Source organism: Xenopus laevis, chromosome 5S, assembly GCF_017654675.1.
Source record: "Xenopus laevis strain J_2021 chromosome 5S, Xenopus_laevis_v10.1, whole genome shotgun sequence".
Classification (NCBI taxonomy): domain Eukaryota; kingdom Metazoa; phylum Chordata; class Amphibia; order Anura; family Pipidae; genus Xenopus; species Xenopus laevis.
The window spans coordinates 52,925,377-52,942,677 of NC_054380.1; the positions used below are offsets into that span (position 1 = coordinate 52,925,377).

At 43.0% G+C, this 17,301-nt stretch overlaps 1 long non-coding RNA gene across 1 annotated transcript; it reads right to left on the minus strand.

Annotated features, from left to right (window-relative positions):
- Nucleotides 1–12,170: 12,170 nt before the first annotated feature.
- On the minus strand, nt 12,171–13,016 carry LOC121394215. Its single transcript, XR_005961560.1, has 2 exons — nt 12,813–13,016; nt 12,171–12,487 (listed from the first exon to the last, which is right to left on the minus strand). It is a non-coding gene; the product is annotated as an uncharacterized LOC121394215 (long non-coding RNA).
- Nucleotides 13,017–17,301: the final 4,285 nt, after the last annotated feature.

The window sequence follows — 17,301 nt, forward strand, 5'->3', positions numbered from 1 at the left end:
TTAAAACTTCCCCATCTATCCACCAGGCAATTGCAAGATCTTAACAAGCCAATTTCTATAGAAGAGGTTATCAACATTATTAATAATTTAAAAAAGAAAAAAGCTAGTGGGCCAGATGGTCTCCCTAAATTTTTTTATAAGACCCTAAAAATTAATATAAGCCCCTTTCTCACCAACCTATTTAATGATATCTTAACACTCCCTTCCAGTTCCCTTTCCAATCTGGTAATTATACCTAAGGAGGGTAAAGACCCTGCTCTCCCAGCTTCTTATAGGCCTATCTCTTTATTAAACTAAGATATAAAAATTCTTTAAAAATTTTTAGCTGATAGACTAGCCATGATTTTACCTTCAATAATTTCCAAGTCCCAAAATGGATTTATGAAAAATCAGTCTGGTATCAAAAATATTAGAACCTTACTTGAACAGAAATAAGACTCCTTGTTCATTGATGCTTAGAAAGGATTTGACAATGTGGTTTGGGGACATCTTTTTAACTGTTTGGATTCATTTGGTATCATTTTGGTCCCTTTAACAGTTTTATTAAGCTCCTATATTCCAACCCTATCTCTCAAGTAGTAATAGCAGGAGCTAAATCCAGTACATTTAAAATTATGAAAGGAACTAGACAAGGTTGTCCTTTATCTCCACTCCTGTTCAACATCTCACTTGAGCCGCTAATCAGAGCCTTAGACAAATTAGAGGCTTTTCAAGGTATTATATTAAACAAAGTCCACCTTAAGACTTTAGCATATGCAGATGATTTGTTATTAATTGTACAAAATGCCAACAACTCTTTAAAAGTCATCTTTAATCTACTTCAGGAATTTGGTAAATTCTCAGGGTTTAAAATAAATTCACATAAAACTGCAATTATGAATATTAATGTTTCTTTGTCAAAAGCGCTTACTAGAAATTTGAATCTTAACTCTCCTAAATCACAGCATAAATATTTAGGGCTTTTTATTCCCAAAAACTTGAAATCTCTTTACTCCCTAAACTTTGTTCCAGCCATTAAAAAAACAGTAGCACTCTGCCACAAATGGAAAAACTCCCCTTTGAACCTAAAAGGTAAGGTCGCTCTCTTTAAGATGTTGATTTTCCCAAAGCTGATTTATCCCCTAACCAACTTGCCAATCCTGCGATCCTGGTGTGGTAAGAAAGCAAAAATTTCCTTAACTAAATGACATGCTCCTTATGTATTAGGAGGTCTAAAGCTGCCTAACTTCAGAACTTTTCATTTAGCCTCAATGTCAAGATACCTCATGGAATGAGTCTTAGGTGGTGATAAATTCACAAATCCGGCTCTGGAACTTTGCCCCGTATCTCATACTCATATACTAGAGATTCTTCATTTGAAGTGGAAAGACATTCCCCTTGTATGTAAACTAAATCCACTGTATAGAGACTCAATCTTTACTTGGAAACTTTTACATTCTAGTCATGGTTTTAATCATACGTTAACCCCTTTTATGCCCATTCATCTCCTTTGGGGTAAAACTAAACCTGGTTACTCTTCCTGTCTTGTACATTTCAAGAAACATCATCTGTTTCTGATTAAGGATGTAGTTAATCCTACAAATGGGAATCTCCTTACTTGGGCAGACCTGAAAAATCAAGCAAACTTAAAAATCTCTGACCACTACCAATATATGATTATTAAAAGCGCATTTCTTTCGGTTTGTAACAAAAGGTGGTTTGCCATCCAGAAACATTGGATAGCGGAGGCGATAACCAATCTGAGTGACAATTTAGGGCTCCTAAACATCAACTATTTGGCTCGCACTTTTTGGGGTCCCCCCTCTGACCAGAAACACCCCCTTTCAGATACAGCTTTGAGATGGTCAAACTACCTTTTTAGGGACATTACCCCTACTCAGTTAACTTCTTCATTGGTTAAATTTAATAAATGCTTTTTCTCGGAGGACTGGAGATCTCAACATTTCAAATTAATTCATCTTGGTTATGGTGAACTTTTTCGTTCTTATAAGGGTTTAAGTCAGGTTTCGTTTTGTCCCAAATGTAATCAGGAAAATGTAAACCTTTTTCATTATCTTTGGAACTGCCCTCACATTACTCTAGTTTGGCAAAAAGTAAGAGATTTTATTAACGCTAAGTTGAAAATAAATCTAACTATATCTCCAGTTTATGCCCTTTTGAATATTGGCACCCCTTCTTTTGCTTTGAGAAAACATTGTAAATCTGATCCTGTTTTGATATCAAACTTAATTTTACGGTTTATGGCGGCTACAAAGAAGGCCCTATTTCTATTCTGGATTTCAGAGTCTACCCCATCCTTAAAAGAAATTTTAGGATATCTAAACCACTTATGCTGGCAAGAGGCCATAAAAATTAAATTTGAAGAACCACACATTAAAACTACGTTTTCTAATAATTGGTATCTTTATTTTGGTCAAATAGACTCTAAACACAAATCTAATATTCAAGAGCTATTACGGATTTAACTATCCTAATGTCTGGGCAACATAATTAACTCAGTGTCAAAAAAGCTTGTATTTTTGTAACTCCACCATGCGAGGTTTAGGTTTGTTTTAGTTATGTGTTGCTTTTGTTAGTTTATACAGTAGATCTGGTAACTAAACATTATTATATCCGTCATATGTACTCTTATTTGAGGCAAGTATAATCCTCATGTTTTCACAATTGTATTATTCCTTTGTCGTGGCAACAGCACGTTAAATGCATTCAAATAGTTTAATTATACTCAATTTATGCTGTGTAAAAGTAATTCTGTATGTTTTGGAAAACCCAATAAAAATGTTGGAAAAAAAACGTGTTTACGGTGATCACACAGATTAGAAGAAAAGATTAGAATATCGTCTAGATAGACCACTATGAATAACCCCAACAGGTCCCGGAAGATGTCATTGACAAATTCCTGGAACACTGCAGGGGCATTAAAAAGACCAAATGGCATTACCAGGTATTCGTAGTGGCCGTCCCTGGTGTTAAAAGCCATTTTCCACTTATCCCCTTCCCTGATACGGATGAGGTTATAAGCACCTCTAAAATCAAGCTTGGAATAAATTTTGGCATTTTTAACCTGATCAAAATGTTCAGAAATCAGAGGAAGGGGGTGATGATTTTTTATGGTGATCTTGTTTAGACTTCTGTAGTCTATACAGGGACAAAGACCACCATCTTTTTTCCCAACAAAAAAGAAACCTGCCCCTGCTGGGGAACTAGAGGGTCTAATAAAACCTCTTTCTAGGTTTTCCTGGATATATTCTCTCATTGCCTGGGCTTCAGGCAAGGAGAGAGGGTAAGTTCGACCACGAGGGGGAGTTGACCCAGGAATAAGGTCGATTGGACAGTCATACTGTCTATGTGGGGGTAAGGTCTCTGCAGCCTTCTTAGTGAAAACATCAGAAAAGCTTGCATAAGCTGCAGGTAACCCCTCAAGGGAAAAGAGTGCCACCACCGGAGGAAGGCAAGAAACCTTATATTTAGAACCCCATTGGAGAATCTCCCCCGTTACCCAATCTACACTTGGGTTATGTGCTTGAAGCCAAGGTAACCCTAAAATTAGAGGAGAAGAAGCACCCTCAATAATAAAAAAGGCTAGTTCCTCATAGTGCAAGTTATTCGAACACATGGATAAGACTACAGTTTTCTTGGTTACCAGGCCTGAACCTGAGGGTTTTTGTCCACCGCTAATATTCTCATAAGAGGGGCTTAGAGAGGTTAAAGGAACATTAAACCTTACTGTGAAGGCAGCATCCAGAAAATTCCCCTCCTCCCCAGAATCCACAAAAGTGGAGACCTTGACAGAGCCCGTAGGCCAGGTTAATTTAACCGGTATCATAATCCTAGAGGAAGAATGGGGAGAGGAAACTTCTTTACCCAAATGGAGCTCCCCTTCTCCATTTAGGCTTGGAAGTTTCCTGGCCTCTTAGGACATAGATTTAGAAAATGACCCTTTTTCCCACAGTAAATGCAAATACCCAAAGATCGCCTGCGGGCCTTTTCCTCAGGAATTAGATGAGATATGCCTGAGGTTCTTCCTGAGGTAAAGGCACAGAGGGATTAGGAGGTTTGACATTAGTAACCACATTGGGAAGGAAAGACACATTGGGAAGGAAAGAAAAGGAAAGAATCTACAAGAGCGGCCACAGAAGGGGTGACTACTGGAGCTTGAGACTGAACAGAAGCATCCAGTCGACGGGTCAAATTGTGAAAACCTTGCATCAGGTAATCTTGCCTCTGCTCGTGTTCTTCCAGGCGCTGTAACAGTGTGGTGAGTAGCACTTCAGTGGTGGAAGGAGCAGTGGCATGTAACGGTTGGCACCCAGAATTTAGAACCAATGCCAAGCACCCTGGTCTCGGCTCGTGCTTCCGCCTGTAGTAACCGCCTTTGGCCTCGGGAGGAGCCCTCAGCTACTCTGATGCCGCCAGGTCTTAAAACAAGAGGTGCAACGTGAAAGGTTCTAAACAAGCAAAGGGACACAACTGTAAGCAAAGTCTTTGGGCAGAAGGTCTTGGTGCAAGGTGTTTAGACAGAATCATAGTCGAAACAGGCCAGGTCGAGGCAGGCAGAAAGTGAGTGTAAACAAATCAGGCCGGGTCTGGGCTGGCAGAGTTCAAAGTTCTGATCTCTCCAATCCTGATCCTGCCTCTCTGTGACTATTCTGACCTCTCCAATCCAACCTTTGCCTGTCCATCGACTATTCTACGCTCTTTATCCTGATTCCGGCCTGTCTGACCATTCTATCTGCTTGTGCTGGCCTGGCCTGCCTGTTCCTGGTGGTGTTCTTCCTTCCAGTATCCTGGTGAGACGATAGTGCCCCTTTGCTTGTCCAGAACAGTTAGCTTTGCTCATCTCTCTGTTAAGACCTGGCGGCATCCAATAAGCCGAGGGCTCCTCCCGAGGTGAAAGGCGGCGGTTTAAGGCAGAAGTGAGAGCCAAGACCAGGGAGCTTAGCTTGGGTTCTGGATATAGGGTGCCGAACGTGACAGTACAATGGGCCCGTGAAATGGAAGAAGATGGAAGAAACTATTCTGCAAACTACCGAATTGCTGTACTTGCCCCTCCTCCAGCGCCTTGATGAACAAGAGGGAAGAAAGAACTTTATTATTCAAGGTCTGCAGTCTCTTTCCGAGAGGTTGGATGCACAGCAATCTGAGATTCCTGAGGGGTCTGTTCCGTCAGCTACTCTGGGTAATAGAGGTTTTTCCCATGACCCAAAAATCCCCTTCCCTTATAAGTTTAGTGGGGATAGGAGTAAATTTTTTGTTTTTCAAGAGGCATGTAAATTATACCTCAGTTTGAACCCTCACAACTTCCCTACTGGTGAGGATGAAGTAAGGTTCATTATGACCTTACTACAAGGTGACCCACAAGTCTGGGCACTAAGATTACCCCCTCTGACCCTGCCCGTTTATCCCTAGAAGAATTTTTTGCTACCATGGCCATGTTATACGATGACCCGGATCATGCTAGCTCTGCCGATTCCGCTATTCGTAAATTCCGTCAAGAGAAAAGAGTTATTGAGGAGTATTGTACAGAATTCCGCCGCTGGTCAGTTGAGATGGGGTGGAATGATTCAGCTCTTCGTAGTCAATTTCCGGGTGGGTCTTTCTAGCTCTGTCAAAAATAGCCTGGTTAATTACCCTCCTTCATCCACCAACTCCCTTGTTTCCTAACCCTGCATTTGGGGGCTACACACTTGTCTCCCCAGGAAAGGTCCCGTAGGCGATCCCTGGGTCTATGCATGTATTGTGGGGATAAGGGGCATTTCCTTAAAAATTGTCCCAAGAGGCCTGGAAATTCTCCAAACCTATGTGGAGAAGGGAAGCTCCATTTGGGTAGAGAGATTTCCTCTCCCCAATTCGCCTCAAAAAACTTAGTACCTGTAGTTTTGTCCTGGCCTGGGGGTTCAGTTACAGTTTCGGCCTTTGTGGATTCTGGGGCTGGGGGAAAATTTTTAGATGCCTTCACAGAAAGGTATAATATTCCCCTTATTCCCCTCACACCTCCTGCGAGGATTTCTGCTATTGATAAAAGCCCACTGGGTCAGGTTTGTTAACCCAAAAATCCAAGGCATTATCCATGTGTGCGAACAATAGGCATTGTGAAAAATTAGCTTTTCACATTCTCGATGGTTCCTCATCCCCATTAATTCTGGGGTTACCATGGCTACAGGTACACAACCCCCACATTGATTGGGTAACTGGGGAGGTTATTCAGTGGGGTTCCAAGTGCAAAGACTCATGTCTAGCTTCCACTCTAATGGTGGCAGTTGCTTCCCTAGAGAAACTCCCTTCTGTCAAGCATTATTCTAAGTCTTGTTCTGGGGTACATAATTCCCTATCGGCAGCTACATCCGCTCAGAAAAGAGCAACCGATAAGTCCCATAGGGAAGTATCCAAATTTCAGGTTAGGGACTTGGTTTGGCTAGCCACAGGGAATATTAAGATTAAAATCCCATCTCTTAAGCAGGGGCCCAGATTTATAGATCCATACCCTATTGTGGAGATTGTGAACCCAACCATTGTCTGTCTTGAGCTTCCTGACCTGAGTTTTCTAACCTGTTTCATGTTTCTGTGTTAAAACCAGCTATACAGGTCCACCAGCAATCATGTTTTCCTCCAGTGTTGGTGAAAAGTCTGGTCATATCTGATGCCATGGTAGACCACCTTAGGAGACAGTCCCATCCCAAGTCTCCTGGTAAGTTTGAGGGTCCAGTGGCCCCTCCTAGAGGGGGGGTACTGTAATGAAGTTACCTGGTGGTCTAGTGGGCAGCAGCGGGGTGATGACGCCAGCGCGCATTGGCGCGAAATGAAAATAGTATAAAAGGCTCATTGTCATGTCTCCAGCATACGCTTTTACCATATCTGGGATTTCCCTATTCATTTGCTTGGAGCTCCCTCCTCTGGACACTTGTTGTAAGTGCACAAGGTCACTTCCTATTTCCATTTTACACCTCCATAATGCTTATGACAGTATTCTGGACTGATTAGGCTACCGTACTGCCACCACGTGACCTAGAGCAATGCCTTGTGGGAGCCAGGACTCCATTTTACAGACCATGCTGCTGGAAGAAGCACACAGTTCTGCATCTCCCTTATGATAGAATCGCTGGTAAGGAAATAGTTGCACCAAAACACCTCCACAGCTGCCAGCACCCCCCAGAGACATTGCTGCATAGACATTTCATGCCAGCTAACATTTTTATGTTGCATGTATATGCTTATGTGTTCATTTGCATATTTGATAGTTCATTGCAAAGCTTACTCATTATATTTTCTGTTATTGTATTACAGTTTCACCTCTATTCCACTTGCTTATTCAGTAAAATCTACAGACTTCAGTAGCTTAGTCTCTTTATTAGATTGTGGGAAGGTTTAGCTGCATGTCAAACTACACACTGCCCCAGAGTAATACGTAGCGAGGACAGAACAGTGAAACAGCGCTACCACAAAGGTGGGATTGAACTATAACTCACTGCATGCGCAGTAAAACAGCAGCTGACACACAAGTGATTAAACCAGCTACGCTGCAAGTGCAGACAACAGCATATTACAGTGATCCGGATACAGACACTGCCATTACAGCACAGAGGAGCCACTACAAAGGCTTATCCAGTGTCGCATAATGTCACAGAAAAAGACATCCCCATTAGTGACCAGTTCCCAGGTCTCAGGCTCCTCTCAACACTCATCTGTTACTAATGCTGCCGCCATTGCCCGCGCAGAAGCAGCAAAGGCCCGTGCTGCCTTCGCAGAGAGGGAAATGGAGGCAAAAGTAAAAAGTGCGGGACTTCCTGGGGGGTGGACCCAAAGATGGCCGCATTTTAGAGGAGCTCCTTCGTTGGGATTACAATCTACAGCCATCACAGCTCTCTACATCACAGATCACTGGGAAAAAAAGCCTTCCCAACCTAAGGATAGTGAGGGGAAATAATAATTTCATCTATTTGGCTCATCCCTCAAGTGCTTACCCCTGAAGTCAACGTCCCCATGTTGCGGGCCTGAACCGGCTGTCTTCCACACCCTCAGGATCCGGCTGCCAGTAAGAGACTCACTCAATTCTGCCACCTCCAGACCTATTCCGGTCCTAAAATCTATAACATCTGAAAACGAAGGTCTCTGTGCCACTTTCCAGCCACCGGAAGTGCAGACAGGAAACCGGAAGTGCAGACCCGAAACCGGAAGTGCGGACCCGCACCAAAGCGCAGCTATACATGTGAGGACAGTGATCAGTGAGTGTACACCACCCGACCCTTACCCTCCCACAAGCTGCGATACACTCCAGTTGCGGGAAGACACTTGCACTGCTACCCGTCCTGCTACTGACACTGGGAGCCAGAAGTGCAGACCACACGTGAGGCATCACCTATATCTCAAAGCACCTGCAACTGCCTCTGCCTCTATCAACAGGATAGTGTGGGGAATACATAGCCGTAGCTATTTCACTCATCCCTCTACTGCAATCCCTGGAAGTCGCCATACACTTGAAGCGCTCTCTTCGTGGACCCGAACCAGGCCGCCATACCCATCTGACCCCACTACAACGCTGGTCGGTAAGTGTGACTACACCCAACCACACCTATTCGGGCGTAACCTGGTTACGGGAAGGCGAAGAGCGCATTACAAAGACATCTCAGACGGTCAAACCGGAAGTGCGCACCAGATCGCTATCCACTCTGGAACAAGACACATGCACCTTGCCAGTACCTAAAATTACACTTGGCTAGTGCACGCACACCACGCAATTCTCCCTGTGGACCCGAACCCAACCGCCTTCCATATCCGACACTACTGCTACACTGGTCGGTGAGTGTGCCCACATCGACCACACTCACTTCGGCGACATCCAGTTGCGGGAAGGCAGGGAACGCAATACCGACACCTTAGACGGTCTGGCCAGTAAACCAGAAGTGTGCACCGAATCACAACTTACCTCGGAACAAGGCACGAACATCCTACCGCTGCCTAACATTCAACTTAACTGGCGCATACTTACCACGCCGTTCTCCTTGTGGACCCGAACCTGTACGACTCCACTTAAACGCTGGTCGATGAGTGTGCATACATCAATCACACTTAGCCAGGCGCAACCAGGTTACGGGAGGGCAAGGAGAGCTATAACAGTAACCCTACTAAACTCACTGGGACACCAGAAAAGCGCACCAGATTGTGTTATAGTCCAACTATCCTATTGGTGCCAGAATCCACATCACCCTGGTACTGTCAAAGGGCATTAACAACTCCCTGTACACTGCCAAGACATAAGGCAAATTGTGTAGAAGCCTTAACAAGACTTCTTGTACTGCCACGCTGCTTGAACCTTCCCAATTACGATTTCTATGCGTAACCTTACTCCATAACCTTTCCACATACCACAGCTCGGGCTATAAATAGTGACTTTGTGACCACCACAGCCCGCATTGCAATCTAAACACCTCGTAACCATCCATTATATCTGGCTTACAGGTCCTCTCACAACCTACGATCACCTTACACAAAAGCGCCAACTGCTTTTGGGATCATTACCAACTGCTAAACTATTCCACCCTAATGCAATGATTATTATGGGACCATGAGGAACTAAGCACTCTCAACTTGCCCACAAAGAGGAGATATCCACCTCAATCCAAAATCTAACAAAAAGAACTCCTTCCACTACCAAATCGCCTACCAAACTTCTAGGAGTTCTACCTGCAATTAACCAGCCTACGGCTACACTGTATTGACTATGGACAAATATCTGGGCCACTCAACTACTAAATCACAAAAACAAACAAAGTCTAAAGCCAAAAAGGCATCCCGGGAAGTCGACCCTACAGACTCAGAACCTGAATTAACCATGGACAAATATCTGGGTCACTCCACTACAAAATCACAAAAACAATCAAAACTAAAGACCAAGAAGACAATTCAGGAAGCTGATCCAACTGACTCAGAACCTGAACCAAACCAAGCAGAAGATTTGATGAAAATACTAGGCCCATGGCTGGTCCAAAGGCTGGACACTATTAAAGAATCAGTATCAGAAGTGCTTCAACAAATCACTAACCATAACCAGAGAATAACAGACGCTGAACAGAGAATTGGTACATTGGAAGATGAATTGGAGAAAACACAACAACTAGTTGACACCCAACAAAGAGAAATTACAATTCTAGCCGAAAAAGTAGAAGACCTCGAAAACAGGAGCAGGAGGAATAATCTCCGTATAATCGGCATTCCAGAATCAATCAAAGGGACTGAACTGGAATCTTTTCTACACTCTACCCTTCCATCCCTCTTAAAAATGGAGGAAGATCAATCTCATTTCTTGATTGAGAGATTCCACAGGATCGGCCCCCCACCAGCTGCTGACGCCAAAAAGCCAAGACAGGTCATATTCAAGTTACTCAACTACACTGATAAAACCAATATTCTCTCAGCCTACAGAAGAACTAAGAACATTTCTTATGACGACAACCGCTTATTAATGTTTCAGGATTCTCTGCCTCTTTTACTACGAAAAGGAAAGAGTTCTCATCGATCTGCACAACCCTCTTCAACTCTGGTTACAGGTTCTCCCTGTTGTTCCCGGCGAAGCTCAAGATCATAGACAAAGACAGTGGCAAACCTTTATTTTTTGATACTCCAACTCTCGCTAAGGATTATTATGACGGAAAGTCAAGAAATGCAGACAACACTTAACTTACAACTTGAGACACTAAAATTTTGTCGAACATAATGATGGAATTCCCGTATTCCACACTGGAACTTAACTAACTCCCGAGAAACCTTTTGAAAGATCTACTTCTTCTATAATTGACACTGATCTCCTCCACATGATTGAACTGTCAAGGATGGACTGTACTACTACGGGCACGATATGATATGTTTATTTCTTTGATTCCATTTTTCCCTTCTTCTTTCTCTCTCATTTACCTACTATGTTACTTTACAGGTTGAATAGTTTTTGTTTATGTCAGCTCACTGTAATCTCAGATAAGAACCAATTTTATATGCCATGGCTTCACCCTAATCCAGGGAAAGGGTCTGCTCGCTGGGACAGACCACTCCCAATGCACACTCATATTTTACAATTTGACCACTTGAAACTGGGTATAGGTTAGATTATGCACTCTACACATACGACAGGCTCCAAAAACACTTTAGATAAACCTATTGAACACTTTAAAATAGTTTCATGGAACGTGGGAGGCTTAAATACCCCTATCAAAAGACGAAAGGTATTGGATAAACTACGAAAGGAAAAAGCCCAAATAGTGCTCCTACAGGAAACACACTGGAAACACACAGATACCCGAAAATTAAACGATAACTGGATACGAACAACACTAGACGCCTCTTATAAAACCAAATCAAGAGGGGTAGCGATACTAATTAGCAAAAACTTACAATGTACTGTCTCACGAACCTACAAAGATAAAAATGGCAGATACCTGATAGTAGACCTAGATATTGCTGGCGCTAAGTACACAATAGTGAATGTTTATGCACCTAATGACGATAACAAATCTTTCTTTGCAGATATGTTACAGAAAATGACTTCCTGGGAGGCCGCAAATCTCATATTGGGAGGAAACTTCAATGCAGTTTGGAATGATTTCATGGACAAATCAGGCAAGCCTACCACACACTCACGTACTAGAGCGAAACCTATACACTTGACATGCGATACTTTAAATCTGTATGACACCTACCGACACCTATACCCCACAACTAAAGACTATACGTTCTATTCGGGTGTCCATGGCACACACTCCAGAATTGATTATTTATTCCTATCACAGACATTACTACCACTGTTGGAATCAGCTACTATCAGCCCCATAGACATCTCCGACCTTGCACTAATCTCAATCACTTTAAAACTACCCACACCCTGACCCAACTCCTATAACTGGAGATTCCCAACATATCTGTGCACTAGTGAGGATTTTCAAACCTTCTTAAAGACTAGTTGGGCTAATTTTATAGACGATAATATTGATCATTGGGATGACCCACAACTACTGTGGGCAGCGGCTAAACCGGTGCTGAGGGGACAAATCATCTCATACCTAATCAGACAAAAAAAGAATTATAATGAAAAATATAACTTCCTACAAAAGCACAGATCGTTATACGGCTTTTAAAAAGACAAATACGCAAAAGGACAAAAATAAATACAAAGAAACAAAGGAACTTTTTGACATTTTACTAACAGAAAAAGCACACAAATCAATCAGTCATACTGCAAACAAATTTTACAGATTTGGTAACAAATCGGGAAAATTATTGGCACAAATAGCTAAAAGAAGATCCCGTAACACATTTATACAAAAACTCAAAACACAGAATGGATGGACACATGACACGACACAAATTAAAAACATAATGGCAGAACATTTCAGGAAATTCTATGAGTCATCTTCCGATGATCCACAGGATGGTGTGGAATTCCTACGAGAAGCAGATCTTCACAAATTGTCAGTTCAGGACCGTGAGATATTGGATGCCCCTATAACGGAGAGAGAAATAACAGAAACAATCACACATTTGAAAAATGGGAAAACACCAGGTCCTGACGGCTTTTCTGCAGAATTTTACAAACATCTATTACCAGACATAACACCTATTCTGTCTAAACTGTATAACGACACTCTACAGGGTACACCTCTGTGGCATGAAGCCAACGTAGCCAGAATAATACTAATCCCCAAAGAAGGCAGGGATTTGACTACCCCAACCTCCTACCGGCCGATATCTCTACTTAATCAAGACCTTAAAATATTAACTAAAATTATGGCAGATAGACTACAACAAATATTACCATCAATACTTACCGAACAGTCCATAGGCAGCAGAAGATGGTTTCAGATGGGGGGGCCAGGACGAGAAGCAATTTTTGCAATTTTTTGGTCACGCCCCATTTTAGCCACTCCCCTTTGACTCCACCCACTTTCCCGTGTGTTTTCACCGAATTTTCAGGGAATTTCAACTTTAATTTCACATTTCAGGAAATTTCATGTATAAATACCCCCAGACTGAATGGCACAGTGGAAATTTAGGGTCTGTTTCTGCTGAATTGTGCTTAGTACAGGGAATACCTATGCTGCCATAGTTTTATGGGATCTCTCTGTACAGACTATGAGCAAATTTAGGGACTGTTCCTGCTGAATTGTGCCTTTGACCATGTCCACTATAGGAAAAATATTGAATATATAGATAGCTAAACGTTTCTTTTTAATGCACATATACTGGCGCCTTTTTCCCTGCCAGCGATTGGCTGTCATCTGTCCCATAGCTGAGGGCACACAGGGGACCTAAGGAATGCTCCTTCTCCCACCTCTCGACCACATACTTGCTCAAACCCCCACGCCCTCAGTCTGCTCAGGCTGAGCAGTCCAGATAGAAAAAGAAAAGAAAACAGACACGGCCCCTTGGGGTGGGCTCTTCCGACTAAAGAAAGAGATCTGTTAAGGTCACTGTTACTGCACGCACATCGTTTGGTGCGGGAGGAAGTCAATTGCAAGATTTTGCTATGGTGGGGGCCCCCATGGGCACAGGGACAGATTGGGCCCAATAGGTCTCATTAGCCTAAGACCAGCACTAGGCAGGAGGAAGGCGCAGCAAGTCCAGCTGTCTGTGATCTCTCCCTCCCCTAACACACGCCCCCTCCCATCTTCCAGCTAAACACACACACGGGAAACCTCTGCAGCAAACCTCTGCAGCATATAATTAAATCTTTAGCAATACATCACGTGTCTGTCTGTACGGAGTTTATTGGAGACGGAGCAGCAGGCAGAACGTCTTCATCCACGCAGAGCCACACACCAGATCCTCTCTCTCAGCAATCAGCATGGTATAAGCGCAGTATCAGCCTATTTGCACCTAAACGTTTTGGCGACATTATGCAAATAGGCTGAATTGGCCAGTTTTAGTCATGAGAGCTTTCGGCTTCTTCAGCCTCAAAATAAATGATAATGGCGTCAGGTTTTGGCACAAGTATTTTGAAAAAGGCTGCTCAAGCTGTTAAAGCAGAATTCTTAAAAAAAATAAATCCAGGAGAATTTTTTTTGGGGAGGCCGTGGCCCCTGTGGCCCCCCCGGTTCTGACGCCTATGCCGAACACCAAGTAGGTTTCATCAAACATCGCCATCCAGTCCAAGCACTTAGGAAGATAATCACAGCAGTTTATCATTCCAACCTGGAACAAAGAAAACATGGAATGTTAATAAATCTAGACGCAGACAAAGCTTTTGATAGGATATCACATGCACATTTACGCCGCCTGCTTAAATTCCAACACTTTGGCATTCAAACCTTTCACCTATTTAAGACACTATACTTATCACCTACTACATTCCTTACGGTTAATAACACTAACTCAGACCGATTCGTAATTAGCAGAGGTACCCGCCAAGGTTGTCCACTATCGCCTCTTTTCTTTAACATAGCAATCGATCCACTATTACGACATATACTGAACTGCCACCAAATACAGGGAATACAAATAGGCCAAACTAATCTAAAAGTGACAGCTTTTGCCGATGACATCCTGCTTTTTGTCAGTCGACCAAAGACGGAGTTACCCGCTCTTTTGCAGATTATACAAAGATTTGGCAAAATAGCAGGTTTTCAAATCAATTTAGATAAATCAGAAGCCCTTCAACTACATCACACGGTAAATACAGATTGTAAATACAAGCTTTTTGGGAAGAGGTCATTTCATATGGTGCACAGATGATTGAGAAATCCCTCCAAATACACATAGAATGGGCTCTGTTTAGTAACACTACTTCATTCACACATATTACAACTACCGAAAAACATCTAGCGGGGAGATTGGCGGCGGCAGCCAGGAAAACGATATTGCAACAATGGTTACACACTACGCCCCCACGATTGCTATTGGTGAAACAAAAATTACATTACATTTTCCATATGGACTGGTTGGAAACCTTAACTAAAAAAGAACACAATACGTCCAAGTTCTTTCATATGTGGTCTACCTACATAATACATTTCCCACAAAGAATTAGATGCCTCACAGTCTACACCTTTAGACACACGTCATGGTACGATATGAAATCTTTGAAGGATCACCCTTTGATCATGGAATCATCCCAATATCTAGCCACGTCACAACAAGAACAACTACAACCTGATAATGCGCCTCACAGGAGTCATCAGATTAACAGATTGCTAACCTCTTATCTGAATTAATCCTCATAAGACCCGCTCCCTCATGCTACTTGCCATAACTGAGCTGACTGTTTAAAAAGTTTGTTGAAAAGTTTTGATAATAATAAGTTGTCATAATCACTATATTCTTTGCTTTACTATGTACAAATGCTCTATGTGATTATAATCTATTATCCTATAATAAAAACAAGTTATAAAAAAAAAAAGTAAAAAGTGCACGCTTAGAAGCAGAAAATGCACGCCTAGCAGTAGAGGCAAAGCTGGAAAGTGTTCGCTTAGAGGCAACCCTAGAAAAGCTGGCCAGTGAGAGAGAAGCTGCAGCAACTTTGGCAGAAGCAAAAGCTCTAGAGATGATTGTGTACCCTAGCAACGAAGGACACAGCGAGGTAGCTAATCTTGAGACTGAACCCCATGACCCACTACAACGCACTAGAGAGTATGTCTACCAGCACTCCAAACAAGACACAGATTCTCTTTCAGCACAGCAACCAAGCCAACATGCTGCTCCTGAACCAAGCCAAGGATGCCATACACCTCCAAAGGCCATCAGCAAGCTGCAATTGCATCAGAGAGACCACGTTGAGCTAAGTGATCCTGCCTACAACACTCACTTCAGCCAGGTACTGAAGCCTAGGGTTAACCCTGCACCTACTTCCTCAGCTGTGTCACAACAGTATGTCACAGTCCAGCCTAAAAGAGAACCTCCAGACAGGTATGACTATACAACACCTTCTCACTACTACACTCATCCACCCTCTTATCCTGGTAGTAACCAGGTAACAATGGACTTTGCCAAGTTCTTTGCACGACCTGAGCTAGTCACAAAAGGACTTGTAAAGTTTAACGACCGCCCAGAAGGCTTCAGAGCCTGGCGATCCTCCTTTCGGAACACTATCTGAGACTTAGACCTTTCATACAGTGAGGAAATAGACCTCCTTATCAAATACCTAGGAACTGAGTCTGCAGAGCATGCCAAAAGGATCAGAGTCATTAACATAAATCACCCAGACACTGGTCTCAGAATGATTTGGCACAGACTTAATGAGTGCTATGGCTCAGCAGAGGTTGTAGAAAATGCACTCTTCAAGAGAATTGATGACTTCCCTAAAATAACCAATAAAAGTTACCAAAAACTTAGGGAATTAAGTGACTTGTTAATGGAACTACAAGTAGCCAAAGCTGAAGGAGACCTACAGGGGCTTGCATTCCTAGACACAGCCAGAGGTGTTAACCCCACACAAAAAATTAACCTATAACTTGCAAGAGCGGTGGATGGCACACGGGTCAAAATTCAAAGAAATGCACAATGTTCCATTTCCTTCTTTCACTGTATTCATGGACTTTATATACCAACAAGCCAAGATGAGAAATGACCCCAGCTTTGATTTCACTTTGCCACATACCACCCCTTCAGTACCTAATACTCGCAAAGCAGCAGTAACAGTACATAAAACTAATGCTTCCTCTTTAGATTCCTTTCACAGATCTGCAGAACCTTCTCATGAGGAGACAAGGAATAAAGGCCCTGGTAAGCAGTGTCCTTTACACCAGAAGCCTCACCCCCTTCTGAAATGCAGAGCCTTTAGAGAGAAGTCCATAGAGGACCGCAAAGCTTTCCTAAAGGAAGACAACATCTGCTACAGGTGCTGTTCATCAACATCTCACCTTGCCAAGGACTGTACGGTCAGTGTAAAATGCATAGAATGTGACAGCACGCATCACAACACAGCTTTACACCCTGGGCCAGCCCCATGGACTGTACCTTATGCCAAGAGTGCCAGCAAGCATGGCAGGGAGGAAGATAGCACTGTCACAAACACACAAGAAATCACTTCCCAATGCACAGAAATCTGCAATGGTGCCGTAGGAGGCAGATCCTGCTCCAAAATTTGCCTGGTCAGAGTATACCTGGCAGGCCAAACAGATAAAAGCATTAAGCTCTATGCAATCCTGGATGACCAGAGCAACAGATCTTTAGCCTGCCCAGCCTTCTTTGATGCATTTAAAATCAAGGGCCCAAACACTCCCTACTCTCTAAAGACATGCTCAGGAGTTGTCGAAGACAGCAGGAAGAAGGGCATCCGGATATCAAGTAGAGTCCATAGACGGAAAGGTACGCCTACCCTTA